Source organism: Rhipicephalus sanguineus, chromosome 5 (assembly GCF_013339695.2).
Source record: "Rhipicephalus sanguineus isolate Rsan-2018 chromosome 5, BIME_Rsan_1.4, whole genome shotgun sequence".
Lineage (NCBI taxonomy): Eukaryota > Metazoa > Arthropoda > Arachnida > Ixodida > Ixodidae > Rhipicephalus > Rhipicephalus sanguineus.
In genome coordinates, this window is record NC_051180.1 from 69,597,452 (window position 1) to 69,610,494 (window position 13,043).

The window sequence follows — 13,043 nt, forward strand, 5'->3', positions numbered from 1 at the left end:
AATCTCTTTTCGTGAATGCGGTGGGCACACGTGCCCACGCAAGTCGTCAGCTTAACTTGAGTGAAAGGGAATCCTTTCTGAAGGCGAAAGCGCTCGCGCAAGAACGTGGGGCTGCAATTCCCGTTCAACAAGAAAAAAATATCAGTATATAAAGAAAACGACGCGGTGGTGTTCGTGCGTTGTTTTCGCTTTGTTTGGTTCAACTCTGCGCCTTTTTTTTTTTGCCTGTACAACTCACGTTGCTTTGCGTAATGTCGGTCGGTTCGGCGGCGCGGCTCGTATTACAACGCGACGCTTGATTTGCGGCGTCGCTGACGTCACTATATTGTGTTCTTTTATTTCGCTCGTTATGTAATAAGCCCAGCGCCCGAGGCGCACCTCAGTCGTGACGCGACGGACAGCCAAGCGTGCGCTATGCTTGGCGTCGTGTTACACCGCACTTGGGAAAGCGGCCCGCCGCGACGGAACGACAGTATCGCGGCTTCGTTCGTTTACTTTGTTGTTGTTTTTTTTTATTGCGATAGCAATTATATGGACAGTCTCGGCTGGAACATGTCCGTCCCCGTCGCCGTCATTCATCGTATATGTATAAGTATGTATATATATATAGAAAAGCCATAAAGAAAAATAATTCAGAAATTCTTTCCGACGCGCGGAATCGAGCGGGCGACCTCTCGCTTTGCAGCCCGCCGCGCTTGGCGTTAGGCCGCGACAGCACCGTCTTTCAGCCTGCTAACGGCGAGCTATTTATATACACCATGTAATTCAGCATGCTTTCTTAGTGGCCACATAGATGGCGCGATGTGCGCGTGTGTGGCGTGCTTTAAAGATCGTCGCCCCGCTCCAGCGAACGCCGTTGCTCTTGGCTCTACAGGGCGTGGTCGCTTTCGCGCGCTTATCTCGAGGAAAGAAGGGGCGGCCGGTGGGGTGCTTCGCTTCGCTCGCTGCAGCGGCGGCGTTTGCGTCAGGAGCGCGCTGTTCAAACAGAAATAAGTAACAACTGCGACAATTAGTTCGCGCTCGTCTTGTGTGTACCTGTTCGTTCGTTTCGTGCGTCCTGCTTTATGATTGAGCAGTGCGCTTCAAGTGTCGAGCTTTGACGCATTAGTTCGCGCTCGTCCTGTGTGCGTTCTTTTCGTGCGTCCTTTGGGCTCGAGCGACGCGCTGGCAATTTCGAGCTGCTTTCCATTCTTCGCGTTACATTACAATTTATTGCTATCGCATTCATTGCTTCGCCGTTGCGGCGAAACTGTGACTTTTTTTTTTCATAGTACATAGGGCTGCTTCTCGTAAGGACATGGGCTTTCATTAACTGACATTCTCTTGTGTTATTTATGTACGTGCGGCACCGGCTTACGAAACTCTCTTTTTGTATGTATGTATGTATGTATGTATGTATAACAAAATTGCATACCTGCTCAACGCTTATAGTTTTACTGCTGCCAGTTTAAAAATGAAAAGAGCTCCACTACGAAAATAAGAAGAGAGTTGAGATCGTGTACAGTGTCTTCGTTACAATTTGCATTGACATTTGAGTTGAGAGAATTCAATAGTTCAATTCTGCTGCACAGATTTGTTCGCTATGGCCAAATCTGTTGTAACTGAAAGTGTTGGCGAGCACTTCATGGTGCGGTCACCAGATCGCCGGTTGTTTTCCCGTTCACTTCGCCTACTAAGCCTTTTTATATTGAGTACAACAATTCTACAAACTTTCATTGTGCTTTGCGTGTACCTCATACGCAATTCTTAACAGTTCTGTGTCGATTTTATGTAATTTCCGTATGAATCGTGCGGAATGTTTGTAGAATTGTAGAACTGCTCACGTACTGCCTACAAGAGAGCTTCTTGTAGGAATAGTCGCTACGTGGTACTTTGTTACACTGCAGAAAGGTCACAAAAACATGTAAGTTGGAAAAAAAAACTACAGAGACAGGAAACAGAGACAGTTACACAGAGCCACCTCTGTGTCACCGTCTCTGTTTCCTGCCTCTCGTGGTTTTTTCCCCCTATTTCCACGTTTTGGTGACCTTTCTTTTTTTTTCGATTGTAACAATGCGCCAACTCGCGCTACAAGCAAGTTTGTTGAATGTGGTACTTTAATATGCAAAGAGCGGAAAGAGTGGAAAGGGTTCTTGAATTTTCGTTTGACCGTCCGATTTTCTGAAGCAAGGAATACAGTGACTATCAGCACAGTTATACAGCTACTATAGTTCTTTAAGTGGATGCTTTATGGCTACTAGTTGTTATTGGGCATAATTGCGTACTCTGTATCAAAGGGTCGTGTCGTGTCCCATATCGCCACTCAGAGTAGTATGCAATGCGTACGGCTCGATGCAAACATCCAATATCGGCAAACGGGACAGATGAAACTGCGTCGCTGAGCGGTCTTGCATTGCCGCACTACCGAAGTTACAGCTATTGCGTCAACAAGGGCCATTGGCCAGACGCGCCCGCTCGGTCGCGTGCCTTAGTGAATTAAGCTTCCCTCGCATCGGCTCTGTCCCGTGCTCTTGCACGTACGCCCTTGACGCTGCCAGTGGCGGGCTGCTTAATGCCCCTTAATGCGTCCGGGAGTCCCCGGTCCCTGTTTGTCTTCGGGCCCGGGCTGTCCGCCTGCTGGGACCGTGGCGTGCCGTGGCCGTGGCAGCGGTAGCCGTTGCCCTGAGTTGTGGGCGGGCTGCCACGAGCCCGTTTGGCCACGATCGATCCTTGTTAGCAGTGCCTTTGTTAATGTTACCCTTTCCGCCTTGGGAGGTCCCGTGGTCGTAAAACATTTATATGGCATATTGATCGCGCTTTCGCTACTGCTAGACCAGCGAGGCCGAAGTTTCTCGGCGCCCGCGCGTAGCGGGGCCTGCTTCCTCGAGGAAAGCGCGGGGAAAGGCGTATAGATGGACTGCATGTTCGTTCCTCGTGTCTCGTCGTGTAGACCGGCGGCCTCTATGTCATTACGCACAGCTGCCGTGCGTTTTCAGCCCCCCGCGTGCTCATGTATGCTTCCTTATACGCTTTCGCGGCCTGTACTTCTATCATCCATGCCGGGAGCGAGCGCATATTCGCCTTCGCGCGATGCTGTTCGGCTCCTTGTTATGGACTGTTATAGCCTTGTTGGCCCGCCTTTTCCTGTTCCCTCCTTCTCTCCGTTCGAGGTGTTAGCCGCCGATGATGACCATGACGCTCTCGCTGCGTGGCTCGTAGCAGCTGCGCCTAACAGCGACGATGAGCCATATTGGATGCCGTTGACCCTTCCCGTTACTTGTGCTGCTTGTCTTGACTCGCGCTTGTCGGTATACGCGTTAACAAGACGTCAAGAGGGTGTATGTAGCGGTAGCGTTTACATGGCCGTTGTGTGGTCCATTGCTTCGCTTATGCGGCTTGTGGATACCATGTCGACTTGGGACGTCTACTTTCTGTTTATTTTGTGCTGAAGTGTTTAGCAACTTCTCCTTTCTGCGCATCTCTCTCTCTCTCTCTTTCTCGCTCGCGTCTTGCGATAGCTAAGGGATTTATTGTTTTACTTACTATAGGGAGGTCGTGGCGCTTCAAGATAAAAACACGTTATTTGAGCCTGCTTGCTGATAAATGAGTCCACCTTTGGATGGATGCACTACATATTTTTTTAATGTATTATTGTGCTCCTCACTCGATTTTTTTCTCCTCTTTACATCGGTCTTGTACAAAAGCGCCTGGAGCTTTCGTTTAGTCATGTCCGCTTCGTTTGTCGCTAATAAAGTTGAGCAATTGGCTGTAGTTTTTCTCTCGTGTTTAAAGCATTCCTCGGATGTGTACTTCGTTGTCTGCTTGAGGGCGATCTGAAAGCTTGAAAAGAACGTAAAAGCAACATCGCTGATTTGTTGTGTAGTATTGTTTTGTAAGCACCATGTTTCTTCCCACAAACTTTTGAGGGGTGGACATTTTGAGAGCGGAGGGGGGGGGGGGGTGGTGGAGATATTAAATCCTTCCTGTTTTCGACACCCATCCAGATTTCACTTCTGGTCGCGCATTTCTGCCATCTATTACGCACATAGAAAACGGAAGCGATTGCGCTTGTGTTCTAGCGCTGGCGCTGGAATTTGCGATCCTTGAAAGCACAAGGCCACCTCTTCAGATATCCTTTTACATAACCAGGTGGCGGTAGGCACGGCTTGCTGGCGCACGTTGCGCGCTCACAGTTGCTATATCAGGCCCGCATTTCCAAGGGTTCAATCGTTGCAGCGGGTGGTCTATCAAGAGCGTTGGGCGGTGAACGATAGCGGTGCGCGGTGTAGCCCGGTGGGCGGCATTTCCATAGGGAGAACCCTGATTATCACTAACATAAACATGGTTCTTGTCATTTGTTTTTGTTTTTTACCGTACTCTTTGCACTTTGGGAGGTAACTAGACGCGATAATGTAAATCTCTGGCATATGTTCACGCGCTCTTAATAGAGTGCACTAGAGCACAGTACTCTTAATAAGCACTTTGAGGGGAACAACTTGGCAGCGTTCGAGTATGATAAACAATTTTCTCATAATAGTAATATCTGCGGTTTTACGTGAGGAACCGACGATATGATTATAAGGCACACCTTAGCGGAGGGCTCCGGAAATTTTGACCGTCTGGTGTCCTTTAACATGCGCCGACATCGCACGAGCATCTAGCATTTCGCCTCCATTGAAATGCGGCTGCTGGGGCCGCGATCGAGCCCGCGACCTTCGGGTCCGCAGCCGAGCACCGTAACCACTGTATTCCAGAGCCAGGCCCGTAGCCAGGAATTTTTTCGGGGGGGGGGGGGGGGCACTTGCTGAAAACTTTAATGCCTATTTTCATTATTTATTTTCGGTAAAACGCCACACCTTCCCCTGGCTACGGGCCTGGCCAGAGCCCTTGCGGCCCGAATACGAGCGTGCAGAGTGATTGTCCGCGTAATTGACACATAACGAGCAATGGTACATTGGTAACTAATAGATTTCAGCGGTAAGACAATACGTTAATGTATCTCAACACGAAATGGGGTAGGGATGGAGTGGGGCAATGTTAGAATAAGCGGAACAAACTAATTAGGAACACTTGCTCCACATTTCGAAAAAAAAAAATACATGTTAACGATCGTCACAACTGGTATTAATCTTCAAGTCATCCCGCATGCTGCAAAAGCAAGCAAGTTTCAGCTATGATTGTCCCAGTGCCTAAAGAAGAAAGCCAACATTTAGGGACTTTTATTTCTTTCTTTTTCACATATTGTCACGTTGTTCCCGTAAATGATGGCGTATTTCGACACGCCAAGTCAACATCAGCAAGCCAGAAACCGTAATGTATCGTTGCAACAGACGCCTGCGTTCACAACTGAAACACTATAGAAGTCTCACCTGGCCTTCGCTTCTGCAACGACGCGCTTTCGTCAATCCGACGCGCTTGCCTGCCCTTGTCTCCAACGGAGTGCGCTGCGCCGGCTTCTCGACGTCGTGTCGTACCGGCGGTCAACGTCTATAGTTCGCCTCCCTCACTCTTTTTTTTTCTTTCTGAGTATGTCTCCTCTACCGGGCTCCTAGTCCAGAGTAATCGGCGGCACAAAGCACTAAATGAACACCAGACGGAAGCTTAGGAGCTCCAGTCACTTCCGCAAGGTCCGCAGCCTTCACTTTGAAAGGAAGTGCCTTCTCTTCGCTTTCCTTTTACAGGGAATGACAGTTTCTTCGCAAGATATACGTCACACAAGAAAATTCTATGCGTGCACGTTTTCCTGGAGTCCACAGCGCACAAGTTTGTTCCTGAGCACTCGAAGAAGAAGAAAGTTCCGGCTGTCCGCACAAATAGATCCTTGACTGGAATGTTTAACTATGCCTTCGGCTTGTAATCACCGCCCGTTCAACCACGAAACAGCGCGATGCACTTCACAAAGTCTTCGACCACTCACGCCGAAACAGTGATGAAGAACTCCAGATCGACGAAGACGTTTCAACCGGTTTAAAGAACACTGTGCGACATCGGCCAACGCGACGATGGTTGGCAGATCCTCCAATGGGAGGAAGCGGTTAGAGAGGCGCTCGGCTCCCACGGTGGCCGCTCCTTCTGTGTGCGTGGTCCGGGCCCGGCGTCCGTTTTTATCCCCGCGCTCCGGCGTTCGGGTGCTCGCGGCGAGATGGCGTCGGCGACCCGGGGAGCCGCTGTAGTTTCTTCGCGGGGTTCTAGCACCGGACGACTCCGCCGCCGGGCGACGCGGCGTTCGGCGCTGAAATTTCCTCCTCTCCCTCCTCCACCGCGCCAAACCCGCCTTCGCCGGCGATCCCGAGATTTATCATTTCTGCGCCCCACGCACGGACGGTGCCGGGCCCTGTTTTGTCGCCGTCGATTCGATTTATGTTTTCTTTTTTTCTTGCAAGGGACTCGGTCGTGCTCCCTCTTTATCATGCCTATAGGTGCGTTCGAGAAAAAAAAATGAAGGATTGGCGTCGGGCTTATGAATACTGTCGACGGCGTAGGCGAAAATTAAAACTTGCCCGATCGCTGAACGTCTATCGGAAAATTAATCGTTTTGGTATTCTCCCGTGTTAAGACAGATTAAAGGACGTTAAAAGATGTACGATGCTTTCGCTGCGTACGCGTGCTCTCAGCTGCTTTTTTTTTATTTACTGGTGTCGTAATATCTCGTTATATTGCGCTTCGTACCTGGAGTTCAAAATGACTTCGTGCGAGACAATGACATCCTTTCCTTTTCATGGAGTGTTTTTGGAACGCCAAACCCTGGAATTTAATTTTCGATATATTTTACCTCGCGCAGGTGCGTTTGGGGCCATTCCCATAAACGTCGTTCGTGTATTCACTGTTGGAATCACCATTTAGAATTTCTTCAGGCTTTTAGTTTTTTTTTAAGAAGTGCACAGGTGCATTCGCGGGGACGATACATGTTTGGAGTCTCTAAGCCATACGTTTATCTGCGAATGGTGAGGGCACTAATGGTGGTGCGCCGTTAGCTATATGTATGTTAGCTATCAGATAAAAGACAACATTATGGGCCGTTTCACACAGAAGTCCTAATTTACTCTTTCTTAAAAGGGCCCTGCGACACTTTTTCAGCACGGTCAGAAAACGCTGCCGATCGGTAGTCGAGGCTCCTTAGAACACGCGAGCCAAACATGATAGCGCAGCCCACGCCCTGAAATTTACAATTCTTGAAGTCAGCTTGAAATCGCTCCCTCATCTCTCTACAAATGATGTCATATACCCAAATTACTGCGCCATATACCTAAGTCCGCGACCGTTGGCTGATTTGAGCATCGTGAGCTGCATAGTTATTCCGGCCGCCGCAAGATGCCGCCACGTGCCCGCGCGCGCGCTCGCGATCATTGAAAGTAAGCCGCGCGCTCGAAGGAAAAATGAAAAGAAAGTGCTCATGATCACGATGCGTGCTGACGAAGGGACGCATCTTCGTGCCCCCTTGTCATCCCCCTCTCTGCGTAGCTTTCAGCGCGCTCGCTGGTGCGAAAGGAGAGACAAAAGCGCTAACAACGTGCGGCTAATCCCTGTAACTCCGCTCGTGCTTTACGGATTCTAAAAAATCATGGTACACTCGATTCGTGAGGCAGTAAGCTCTTTTAATGAAGCCATTAGACGATTACTTATACCCTTGTCACACGGGTAGTCTAACCACAGTTAAGAACGACGGCCGTTAAGTCTAACGGCTGTTGTACCTTGTCACACGACAACCCTAACCGCAGTTAATCCGCTAACGGCCGTTTTCGTAAACGGAGGTAGGCAACCCCTGTTAGCGCCGTAAACTGACAACATGGCTGCCTCCATGTCGGACGCGAGCAGCTCGGCTCCCAGCGAAATATCAAGCCAAAAGCGTGTCAACTGGACCGTTGCGACGACGGAGGCGTTGATACGCATTTGGGAAGATAAATTACCGGCTTTGAGGTACCAGTTTGTCCGTGCTGCAAAAATATCGTGTGCATTTCACGAGATTGATACACCGCAGCGTTCGTTCATTGAACAGGGCTTCACGCTATTTGATAGACGCGCATCAAAACACGCTGCTGACGCGTCCGTAATCGAGTGTGAAGCCCTGTACAAGGCGGTATAATAGCGGTGTTGCACGAACGCAGCCATGTATCAACTAAAGAACGCTTAGAAGCGCTGCAAACGTGTGACAGCGCCTCTGTCTGGTTTACGGTAACTGTGGTTACGTCCGTTAACTGCAGTTGGGGATAACAGCGGTTAAGCTTACCCGTGTGACAAGGGTATTAGAAGCGTGTTGCACGGCCCCTTTAAGGCGCCGCATTGGGGTGTCCCAATACGAAACTGTGCTTGACAGTTGCAACGTCAGACTGACGCAGTGACGCTGGCGTTTTAGGAATGACAGCCAAGAAACGTGCCACTTTGTCTTCTACTAATCGTTTTGCCGCGAGATACACGAAAATGCAGTGTTCCGGTACCTTTTTCTTTCTTTTTTTTTTCTTTGTCATTCTTGTGTAGTGTCTCTTCGCGGTAATATTAGCGTAGATGAGTAAACAGAAAGCACATGTGGCGCGGACGTCGGCAGCAATTACGAGGATAAAAATGCTCTCTGATCTTTTTCTTTATTTTCGCTTCATTTTCCGTTCTGTGGAGTCGTAAAACACATACAACTCTGCTAATTGTTTTACTTTCATACGCGGTTCAAATTTCGTTTGCGAAAAAACGTTTGTTCGCTAAAATAAGTTCCGTGGCGAGGTTCCGGTTTGGAAATTGGGAAGCATCCTCACGAGCCCTCTCCCGGTTTTACCAGACACTACCGCAAACGCTGTGGTAAGTCGCAACTTTCTAACCATTCTCGGTTATCCATTCGAAAGAACGAGTAACGATGATCACCCCAGCTATTCCGTGAAACGCGGCGACGTGCTGCAACGTTGTATTGAGCGACACCGCCTCATCAAGTGAAGATCATTAATCATCCCACGCCAGCCAGCAAGCAATTCATCACGACTGCGAATGATACAGTTGGACCACGAAGTAAGGCACCGAGGTTAGTGAAGCGTTGCTACGTGTAATTGCTTCCTGTTGGGAGTTAATCTCGGTGCTACGTGTGTAGTAACTCATTTGGTGCGTTGAATTGCTTTTGTGATCTCTTAATAACCTATACTAAAGCCGTCGTGGTATCACACTTGGCAAAGCATTTCACTCTTGATGCGGGTTCGACTCCATGCTGCGACATGTTGGCTTTGCCGCCATCTTCGTCTTATATTGCTTCATTTTTTTTTCGTTGTTCAAATAAGCACAAGAAACCATACTTCGCTATGACTTCTCTAACTTCATTTTCTCCTTTCTTCGCATTGTTTTAACTGACGCCGGTTGTCATCTCAACGTGTGACTGGTCGCATTTGTCACAGGGAGCTTCGTGTCGGTACTGCTCTGTTCTACTGATGCATGCCTTTCTTATATGGACATGTCAAGGGCTACAATCAAATCGCTCCCGTCTACTACTGAAATCCGGCCTCCGCTAAAGTGATGTGACCAGCTGTGACCGCTGAGGACGTGATAACCGATTTCTCAAAACACTGCTTCACTTCATACACAACACTGGTCTTACGGCACACATCTAATAGGCAAATAAACGCAAAGTGTTATGTCTTAAGGGCAAGCCTATATCGCATTAAAATAAAGGAAAGGTCAAATAGTTTCTCGTGTCTGTCATGCCATTTATCTAGTGATCGACGTGGAAATTGATATTGCGCCTGCCTGCAGTATGGAAGCAGTAATAGTGAGCCGGTGATGGCGCACGTTCTTCACCGGTGCCATTCGTACAAGGCCGCTACACTGTCACATTTCATTTGGGAGATCTCGGCATCACGCCTGCGTTCGTGGGTTTGCGCTTGTTTGCCGTTACATGTACGCTCTCATCTGCCGAGGTATACACGCAAGCGCGCATGCCCGTGCAATTGAGGCCCATAGTTCACTCAAACTTCGCTAGGCACGTGGCGCGTATAAAAGCCATCTTGTGCCGTCTAGACGTTGTTGAGCAAACGCCAGCAGTTGCACAACGAAATGGAGACATATTGAAGCAGCTGACATGCGGGATGGCTTGTAGGTGTAGCAGGCAATCGTCAGTGATTCCGATTGTACCCGTCAGTTGCTGCACCCGGATTTAAAATGAGAGAACTTGTAGGTGAGTAGTACGCCGGGTGAGAAGGAAAAAAAATGGCTTTCGCCTTCGAGTCGTCTTAGGCGAATTGTTGGACCCTGTGAGTTTTTTTTTTTTCTTCTTAATTTACTTTCATTTATCTCTTTCTCCCGCAGAGGTCTTTTCGTTCTCAGTGCTCCGATTAGTCTACGTATAGGTATGGGCCTTTGACTCCGTGGACGTGATTCCGCGCTTTAGCCGCGTGATGTCTCCCTGGACGGCAAACTGAGACGGTTCGGCTCATTTCTGCCCGGCGACTGCTCATTCGGCGCCGCTATCGCTCCCCAGCGTGCAACTCATACCGAGCACGCGTTCCTATTTCTTCCCCTTCTCCTCCGGGTCTATTTGATCCGCGCATGCTTCTTCACTCCTCTTGCCGCTATTTTGTCCAGATCGTTTGCGGGATTATTCTCGGGGCGAGAATGGTTTGGCCCCGCTTGTTGCACAGAAAGACCCTAAAAATGTTAATTACTCGCTACATCGAACGCGCGAAAGTTAACTCCCCGATACTCCCCCATAATGACTGCTGCCTCTTGACTCATTAATAACCGGCTGGTCGTTGGATATGTCGAAGTTGTAAGGGTGAATATCTGCTCTATCAGGTGCCAGTGCCATAATATTGCTTGCTTGTCGAGAACGGTGGTGTCAGGAGAGTCATTCAGGAAATCGGCTGGTCAAGGGAGTTACAAGCCAGGAAAGTTGCAGGTTAAGGAAGTTATAGGTACGTTTCAGGTGAGCTTCTCACTTATCCTGTAGTTACGACAGCACCGAAGGTGCCATTCTTAGTTACTTTAAAGGAAGAATCAAGACACAAGGCAAAACTATCGCATGGCAAAGCAGTAGACGAAAATTGCTATTTTACTAATCTTGCTTTTGTTTTTTTTTAGTAAGTCGATATTTTTTCCTCGATTTTTTTCTTCAGTGCATTAGTAGCATGCAGTTATTATAACGAACACGTCATAAAAGCTTTAACTTCGTTATAGGCGAGTGTGGCTGTCCAGAATTAATTGCCCGATACATCGAACTACATCTAGCGCATAGCCGAGTTTACTATAGTCGTGTTTAACTGCATTTGGTGTGGCTGTGTATAGTATACATAGTGCGTAAGCCTGTTCGCTATAAGCGGATCTCACTATATGCACGCACGCACACATAGTCACGCGTCGTCTTTTGCTTTTACTCCAGTAACCGCGCATCTTTATAAGCGATCGTGGCTTTATATCGAAATACCCTGTATATCGAACTACGTTTAGCGCGTAAGCTTGTTCGCGATAACCGGGTTTCACTATACACACACGCGCACATAGTCACGCGTCTATTGCTTTTGCTCCTGTGGCCCTGCATCGTTATAAGCGAGTTTAGCTTTATACATATATATCGAACTATGTCTAGCGCGTCAGCCTGTTCGCGATAACCGTGTATCAGCGCACAGTATGAGCACGCACGGTCACGCAACTTGTCTCGCGCTGCCATGCGTCCATATATCGCGGCGCGTCAGCGTCGTCGGCGCTTCGTTGTGGCCATAGTTGTCGCCTTTCCTTTTAGCTGCCGTTGGCGGCAGGTGATTGATGCTGCCTGCCGCCCAGGCCTTTGGGAATGATGGGGCCACCGGGATCGTGATTTATTATAATGCCCGCTTTCTGCGCCTCCTTTCAGTAGCTCGTCGCCCGAGTCCGCGCTTGTGTTTTGGTTGGTCGATCGTTTGCTCCTTCTCCGAGGCAGCCTTCACTCACCTAGTACGTGGCGCGTGGTCTGCGAACGCAAGCAAGATAGCAGCAGGCATGCCCGCCCCCTTCGCACCCCTTTCCATGTTTTCCGTTCCCGCTGCAATCGCAGCGTCGCAATATATAGGCCGGTCTCGTATCGGACAGTTGTCGCCGGAGGCCCCACAGCAGCTTTCCGGTAATGATCATCGTCGTTACGGAGGCGGTAAAATGTTTATCGGAAGAGCTCTGAAAAATAATATCTCCATCATGACAAAAGTGCGACTAGAACGGAGACTAAGAAAGAACACAGGATGGAACGGCAAGCGCAACTAGAACTATGGTCGGATACAGCTTTGAAAGTCCGCGGCATTTCTTTCTCGAAGGCGGATGCACACAAGCCTACACCAATGGGCGCGCACTCCAGACTGACGTCATGAGCCGGACGGCCGGTGACCTTCGGAGAACATTGCCGAGTGCACGAGCGGGACTATTTCTTTAGTCGCGGAGGTAATCGGCATCCGCACTTCGGTCGTCGGTGGGAGGCCTCTCCGGAGTTCTTAAGTTTTATCCGACTATAGCCTCCGTTCTAGTTGTACTTTTGTCATCATGAATGTATACCAACATGCCCAAATGGCAGTTATCCTGTATAATATCTTCAACTGGTGTTTAACACGGACTTTTTCTTCATGGGTGGTGCGGTGCGAGCGGTGTGGGTCGTGAGGTTATTATTATTATTATTATTATTATTATTATTATTATTATTATTATTATTATTATTATTATTATTATTATTATTATTATTATTATTATTAGACTGTCAGAGGAGGCCACATAAATTGCGAAATGAGAAATGATAAGTAACATACAGTCCTACGCTGGAATAAGACCATGAGAACGACGCAGGCCGCAGTGTTGTCCTAAAGCTAAGCGATGATAAGGCTCCGTTAAAACGAACGAACGGAGCGTCGTCATTGCTGCTTTCTCTATCTCTCTTGCCTGCATTTGAGCAAAGCGTGTAGGGTATCGCATTTCGTCCTGATTATTCCAAATGTCCGGTGATGCGTCGTCTCTTTAAAGAGAATCGTATACGTGGCAAGTTATGACTCACCGAAAGGAAACTCCTTTTTTTTTTTTTTCTTAGAGTGTATAATGCAATCGAACAAGTGAACCAGCGCAAGCTCTTCTTCTCTCCTCGTCCT

At 48.6% G+C, this 13,043-nt stretch overlaps 1 protein-coding gene and 1 long non-coding RNA gene across 6 annotated transcripts in view; one reads left to right on the top strand and one right to left on the bottom strand.

Annotated features, from left to right (window-relative positions):
- LOC119393730 (uncharacterized) overlaps nt 1-6,055 on the bottom strand; it is a 157,022-nt gene extending 150,967 nt beyond the window's left edge. The window contains exon 1 of the long non-coding RNA XR_005183981.2: nt 5,349-6,055. This is a non-coding gene — a long non-coding RNA (uncharacterized LOC119393730). The remainder of the gene's footprint in view (nt 1-5,348) is intronic.
- Nucleotides 1-13,043, top strand: part of LOC119393729 (protein timeless homolog) — a 528,180-nt gene that overhangs the window by 223,689 nt on the left and 291,448 nt on the right. The window lies entirely within an intron of this gene.